This window comes from Anoplophora glabripennis, unplaced genomic scaffold, assembly GCF_000390285.2.
Source record: "Anoplophora glabripennis isolate ALB-LARVAE unplaced genomic scaffold, Agla_2.0 scaffold99, whole genome shotgun sequence".
Classification (NCBI taxonomy): Eukaryota; Metazoa; Arthropoda; class Insecta; order Coleoptera; family Cerambycidae; genus Anoplophora; species Anoplophora glabripennis.
Genome location: NW_019417182.1, coordinates 282636 through 289865, shown reverse-complemented (window position 1 = coordinate 289865; position 7230 = coordinate 282636). Strand labels below are relative to the sequence as shown.

The following is a 7230-nucleotide window of genomic DNA, read 5'->3' as shown; positions in this document are numbered from 1 at the left end:
GTCACAAGACAGTTATCTAGCAACTTCTTGTGGCCTATCGGTAGGCTAAAGAATTCGCAAATCAGAAAAAAGTTGGCGGACAACATTTTCAGCATTTACTTGACTAATACCGTAAGTTTTGAAGTAAAATTAAATCGATTTTCGCATTTCTCGTCAAAAATATTGTTCGTATTTTCAAAGCTGCATATTTTCTAAAATAATGAATCGATTTTCAAAAAGTAAGAATCGATGTATAGAGAATTAAAAGCCCTTTCTAATGACCCCCCACTTGACCCCCATTCCCATTTGAAAAAATTTAGGGGATAGCACCCCCACTTAGGGGGTTGAAGATTTTGGTATGCCTTTTGAGCCAAAAGTTGTCCCCCTCAGAAACAAATTTGACCTGTTTTTGGGTTTTGCCGAAAAGTTCTTTACTACCCTGTAATGCCTTGCGGTACGTTTTCGATGGGCTACCCTGTATACATGCATTAAACTATCCAAATATTGAATATTCATTGACAAACAATACAAAGTGTGAAACCTGTGTTTACCTTTGCTAACCTAAAACGGCCAAACATACCAAATATTTACCAAAGAATACACAATCCATACCTATACATGCGATATTCAAATATTGAATATTTTCACACGAGTAATGCAAGCAGGCAGCAAGGTTTGTGTTGATACACCAACATTATAACGCCAAAGAATACTTAAAGTTTATCTATATATTGTCTAAATATTGAATATTCATGCAAAGTGTGAAACCGAGGTTTATGTTTACTTGCTAAAACGGCTAAATATACCGAATATTTACAAAAGAATACATACAAATATATAGATGCGTTAAATTACTAGGTTACTGAATACTTATAAATGGACAACGCAAGTGTGAAGTTCGCATTAGTTATTTATAACTGCTAAATTTACCGAAATTTGCCAAATAATATATAATTTTTAATTATGTTAAATTGTGCAAATGTCGAATATTCATACAGGATGTTGATCTAGTAACCCGAGATGGCTAAATATACCGAATACTTATCAAAGAATACGTCTATAAATATGTTCGAATATTTAACATTAAATGCCGACTAGGACAGGTCACACTTACCGAATATTTGCCAAATAATACGAAATTTGTATTTATAATTCAGGTTATCGTAATATAGAGTGCTATAGAACCGAGATTTGTATTGATTCGCCGATCAAGACGGCCAAATATGGTGAATATTAATATTCAGCATTGTAAAAACTTATATTAGTTGATTAATGGAATACATTTTATTTACATTTAAGCAATGCAAATGTCCTCATTTATATTTACTTAGGATATACGAATGTTCACCAGCGAATACATATTCGTATAATTCTTCTATAACCTGTATCATAAAGTACTCTCCCCAACAAACGATATATTGAACGATCCTCCAGCAGACATACAATAAAATCGCTCTTAGGACGCCTCTCCAACGAAGAGAGAAAAAAACGCTGAACCATTACCTTCCATTAGAAATGAATTATCTCACTAATGATTACTATGCCCGCCAGCGGCAACGCAGCAGCGCTACATCCGATTAAATTAAATTATGCCTAAACAGAATTAATTAAACATCAAATACCTTCATTAGTAGGTAGGAATTTCCATTTGGAGGACGAAAGTCGGGGATGCGGCGGTTCAAAAATCGCCAGGGCTGTCGGGAATTTCAATGAAAATCGGCCTTTATATATAGGGCGTACGTGCTGCAAATTGTAATCGTTTATTTGTCTCGAGAGCTCTTTAAAAACGCGAGGCAGTTTTATTAGTATCTACCTCCTTCTCCCAAAAAAAAAACAATAATTAGTTGAATGTAAATAATTAAATTAGTAAATGTTTTCCAATTATATAGCTACAGTAATTTTTTTATGTATCTAGACTAATAAAATAACTTGAGGCATTGATCATCCCGACCATGCCTAGAAATGTCAACACTTGTGGGCAATATCAGCCTTATTTTAATTTACATGATATTAGTAGTGATAACTGTTTTATTGGAAGCGGGTAAATAAAACACAACGAAACGCAAATGCAATATGTATTTCATTATATTGACGAATCGTAAGTTGTTTGCGTCTATGGGAGTCGTACAATTAAGAAATCAGTTGTGTATTTGTCTTTACAACTCCTGGAAAAATCCATCTGGTGCACAAACATACTCTCTCTCTCTCACTCTAGTTGTTAAATATTTACTATGAAAACCAGGGAAACCAGTAACTTGCTGAAATTAATTTTTCAGTCGTTTAGGGTTTTCTCCATTATAAAAATAAAATTTGTATTATAATCACCCCATAATTAACTTTGAAGATATATCAATGAAATTTGACATGGAGGGGTTTCTGAGGTAAGCGAAAAAGATAGAGGGGTAAGAATGCCTTAAACAGTTTTTTGTTTTGGGTAGAGATATGCTTAGAAATGCAAATTCTAACTGGCATATTTTTAGCAATACATATTGTCCCAATATCGAATTAGCAAATAAAAGAGTTGAGAAGATGGGAACTAGTTTAATTTTACAGTAAAAAGTTGATGTACGAGGTCTGTTCAGAAAACAACCGAACTTTATTTTTAAAATTTTATTATTATTTTTATACATTATTGGCCCTTGTTTCTTTCAAAGTACTCCCCCTCCCTGTTCATGCACTTCTAAGCGGTGTTTCTATTTTGCGAAGCAGTTCTGGATAGCTTCATTTGGAATGGCTTTTAAAGTTTATGTGGAGATCTTTTGTCAATCCTTTGTTCGAAGACCTTCCTGGTCGAGTATCATCTTTAACCGACTGACGACTACTTTTAAATCGTGAAAACCATTCGTAACATTGCGTACGACCCAGAGCATCATCTCCGTAAGCCTGTTTCAAAAGTTGAAACGTTTCCGTGAAAGTTTCCCTTAGTTTCACGCAAAATTCTACGTTGCATCGTTGTTCCAGAAAATTACACATTTCAAAAATCGTCACTAACATTTAAACACGTTGCACGATGCACGCAAATAACAATATCACGAAAACTAAATGAGATATCAACAAACCAAGAACATGGGGTTATAGAGGAGGTTATGCGCAATGCAATGCTGCCAACTGCATATCACTAAACACCTTCATTAGTGCGTAATTAAAAAAGTTATTGTTATTTTCTGAACAGACCTCGTATGTCGTTAAAACGCACTGTTCCAGACAAAAATTTATTTAAATTTCTTGCTATAGTCATTAGTTACATCAGTTTTACAGACGAGATTTAGGAGTATTCTAATACAATTAAATCATTCTTTTGCTAAATTTACTGCAAAATTAAATACACAGGGTGATTAATTAATAATGGTACATAAGCTAACTGGATAATTCTGGGTTGAAAATATGAAGAATTGACACATAACGATTAGATAAAATATGGCTCCTTACGGAATTACAGGGTGTTTTATTTAAAAAATTGTAAAAGATTTTTGTTCATTACTAAAACTTTACTCAACTGTAAATCCTAATTCAACTAATGCAATGAAGTCCTATGACAGAAGACACCGACTTGAATAATAATAATATGACAAATAAATTACATAATAAAATAAAAATGTTTGTGCAGCTCTATGTTTAACATTAAAAATCTCGAGAAGTAATGACTTTACTACTATGAAGGAATATCAGGCTAATTGCATAGAAAGTATTGAAGAATTGAAAAATTGTACCAAAATAAACATTCCGCAATGGGCAAAAATCAATTAAATTTTTTTAAATAAAACACCGAGTAACTCCTTAAGGAGCCGTACTTTATCTATGTGTTAATTATTTATATTTTCAGCCCAGGATTATCCAATTAGCGTATGTACAATTATTAATGAGTCACCCTGTATATATTTTTTATAATTTAGACCAACTTAACATTATTAAAAACTTTGTATCTAGTAGGATACATTTTTTTTTTGATAAGGAAATAGCAAAATTAAATTCGAGTGGATATATCCCAGAAGGCATTGGCTTTTGAGTTGGGGTAAATTGTTCTAAATCCTAAAAAATATTTAATTCATTAGTACGTTTAACAAAAAACTGAAGTTTAATTAGACTAGAATTCCCCCAAATACCCGACTCTCAGTAGGTAGTAGGAATTTTTAGCGACACGCAAGAAGTAAGTACATAATTATTTTTAAAGCGAATAACATGGTGCGTCAAAATACATCAGTGTTTTCTCAAAATCTAATCCAACAAAAAAAAATGGCAAAAGGTGTTTTTTCTTAGTATCTATGGCTAGGCAAAAAAATAAGCTCATATTCATACTTGGCTATTCCAAAAACCACCATAGGATAAGTTTTATTAAAATATGTTTAAAATCTTAAAAAAAGGAATAAAGAAAATGTTATTTAACTCGAAAAAAGCCTTATTTTCGAGTGAAAGTTAAAAAACCAACTGAAAACACTTTTACTTAAATGACATGACAAGCACTAAATATTCGGTTATTTTTTCGAATAACATTAGTCATCATTTTATTGATTTTATTTGAGTAAATGCTCAAAAATACCTCCATTTCCACGAACACATGACCGACATCTTTTTAGTAACGAAAATGGAATTTGTTCGAAATTTATTGTTGCTTGAATCTGATGAAAAGCATTATTTATTCTTTCTTCTAACTGCTCATAATGTCGAAGTTGCTATCGCAGCACGCTATGTAATTTTAAAAAGCATTATATTCGAATATCGAAGTGTGTGTTCACAGTTCGTTTTTAAGTTTTCCTCGAAAGTAGGGCTTCGAAAAATATAAGAGAGTAGTAATTTGTAGAAAATTGAAACACGAATTCGAAAATGTCATGGTTGTTACGTAAAGCAGTGGCGTACTATTTTATTTAGAAAAATATGCCACTGATGCACTGTATCTCCGCCACTGGAGCATGTAAATTTTAGGAAAAGCCCTCAGATTTTGGAGAATGTTTACATAAAAACATGTGCACAATTTAACACCCTGCATCTTTTTAACGAAGTGTCCTAGATAAAAACTTTATACGGAAGTCTCCCCTTAAAATTCGCAAAAGAAAACAAGGTTTCAATTTTGGGCAGCATTTGTGGAATCACCCTGTATACAGTAACCTTAAAATATAAAAAAAAATTTGTTTAGATGGAGTAGAAATAAATAGAAAAATAGAAATAGAAATAAAAGAAAAAAAACGAACTATTTTAAATTATATTTTACTGCACATTAATTACTCGATTGTTTTTATTTATTCATTACTGCGATCAATTACTTTCTCGCAAGCTTTGTCAGTTTTAAAAGTTATTAAAAAAATTGAAAACTTAAATATTTAATAAACCATCTCGGAAAATCCCAGACCCATTATTTTAATTAAGACTGCAGACGATAATAGCAGATACAGTTAAAGCAAAGTTTACAGAATAAATATGTAAACTTTGGTAAAAGTATCTAAACTTTGTTTACATTCTAATATTTAACTTTAATAGCTGACCGTAACTTCCATTATATGACCATTAGGCTGGCGGACGTATTACGGCTAATTATTATATTATTATTATTGGTGATTTGGCAAACGTTTAAATGCGTCTACCCATCGATAATTCAACCGGCAAATTGCCGGTCATTCGGGGACACATCGATAAAATATTTATTTATCTTTACATGGAAATACGCCCCGAGGCACGTCCGACTCAGGATACCGTGTTTGGTTATTTATTCAGGAATGTCTAATTGAAATCCCTTATCTGGACGCCTGTGTTTGCCGCGATCGGGACTGACGGAATCCAGATACCTAAATGTTGTTAATGTATAACGAACGCAGTCACTGATGGTTATTTTCCAAGGAAAATTCTCGTACATGTTTATCTCGTTTTTGGGGCTCATGAATTGTTTATCTGTCAGATTTGGTATACAGATTAGCAAAAACTGTATTCAAATTGTAGAAATAGTCCACGAAATGTAAATATTATAAATTGTTGTGAGACAATTGTTTATTTATGGCGTATTATCAGTTTCCTTTATTTAACTGGTTATTTTGGTCACCTCTGAAAGGTTATAATTGAGAATTATATAATTTTGGAAAAATATTCTACTCTGTGGGCTATAACAACGTTCAGTATTGAATTACACCCACAATATCTAGTAGACAACTAAAATGAAGGTTACATCTCATCCACACCCAGGCGATTTTTCCCCGATTTTTAGTACAATCGTTTCATTAAATTTTTAGTAGTTTTTGGAAGCAATGAAAAAAAATCCCTGGACCAAGATCTAGAAAGCATAGGTTCCAGAAATGCGAATAAATTTTCGTGTGCATCTTGGAAACTAAACGAGATAAACGCAAACCAATTTGAAGTTTTTCGTATCCAACTTATTTATTATTAAACAGAGTGTAACTTAAGTACGTAAAATATATATTAGGAGTTTAGTCTCTGACTAAAAAAGTACGTCTTAAACAACTTAATTTTTGAGAAATGCGAAAATTTTGAGTTTGATATGAACCAGTAGTGGAGACAGAGTAAAGTTAAGTCTCAGGATATTTGGGTATTATGTGACATTTTTTTTGAAAAATTCAGCACCCCATATTTTCCCAAAAATAAATGTGTCCGGGCGAATTAGGTTTTTTTCAAAAATCGAGCCTAACTCAAATTTTATGGGCTTAAATTAAGTAAAAAATATACAAAATAAAAGCCTAAAATGTATTTGTATAGGCCGAGTGTGACATTTTAATATTCTTATAAAAATAAAAATAAACAACTTTCACTAACAATACAATTGATTGAATAAAATATGGTAGAATTGAATGTGGCAGTTCTTTTAAATACTATAAAATACACTACTTATACAGCGTGGATACAAATTGTGGAATATTGCTTATATTTCTTAAAATATTCGTCATATTAAAAACATGTTTTAATAAATGTGTTAGGGGAAATTATTTCCCGTTTGGTGATATCAAGCAATCTTTCGTAGCACAAAAAATGTGGTTGCCAAGGTAACCACCTTAATTTTTTTAAACGGCACCATATACTTTTTTGGTGAAAATTAATAGATTGGACCTTTCTAAATACTATACAATACAATTTTAATGGGGTCACATAAGAAAAAAATATAAAAAATTAAGTTTTCTATTATGCTTTTGACACTGTTTATCAAAATAATTATTAACATCAAGTTAGCCATGACAAAATCAGAACAATGTGAAACTGTCACTAGCTGTCAGTTGTTTGTAATTGTGTGCATTGTTGCAGTAAACGTACTTTTTT

General features: G+C 31.8%; 1 protein-coding gene across 3 annotated transcripts in view; it reads right to left on the bottom strand.

Annotated features, from left to right (window-relative positions):
• Window positions 1-7230, bottom strand: part of LOC108904551 (CUGBP Elav-like family member 1) — a 270054-nt gene that overhangs the window by 124945 nt on the left and 137879 nt on the right. The window lies entirely within an intron of this gene.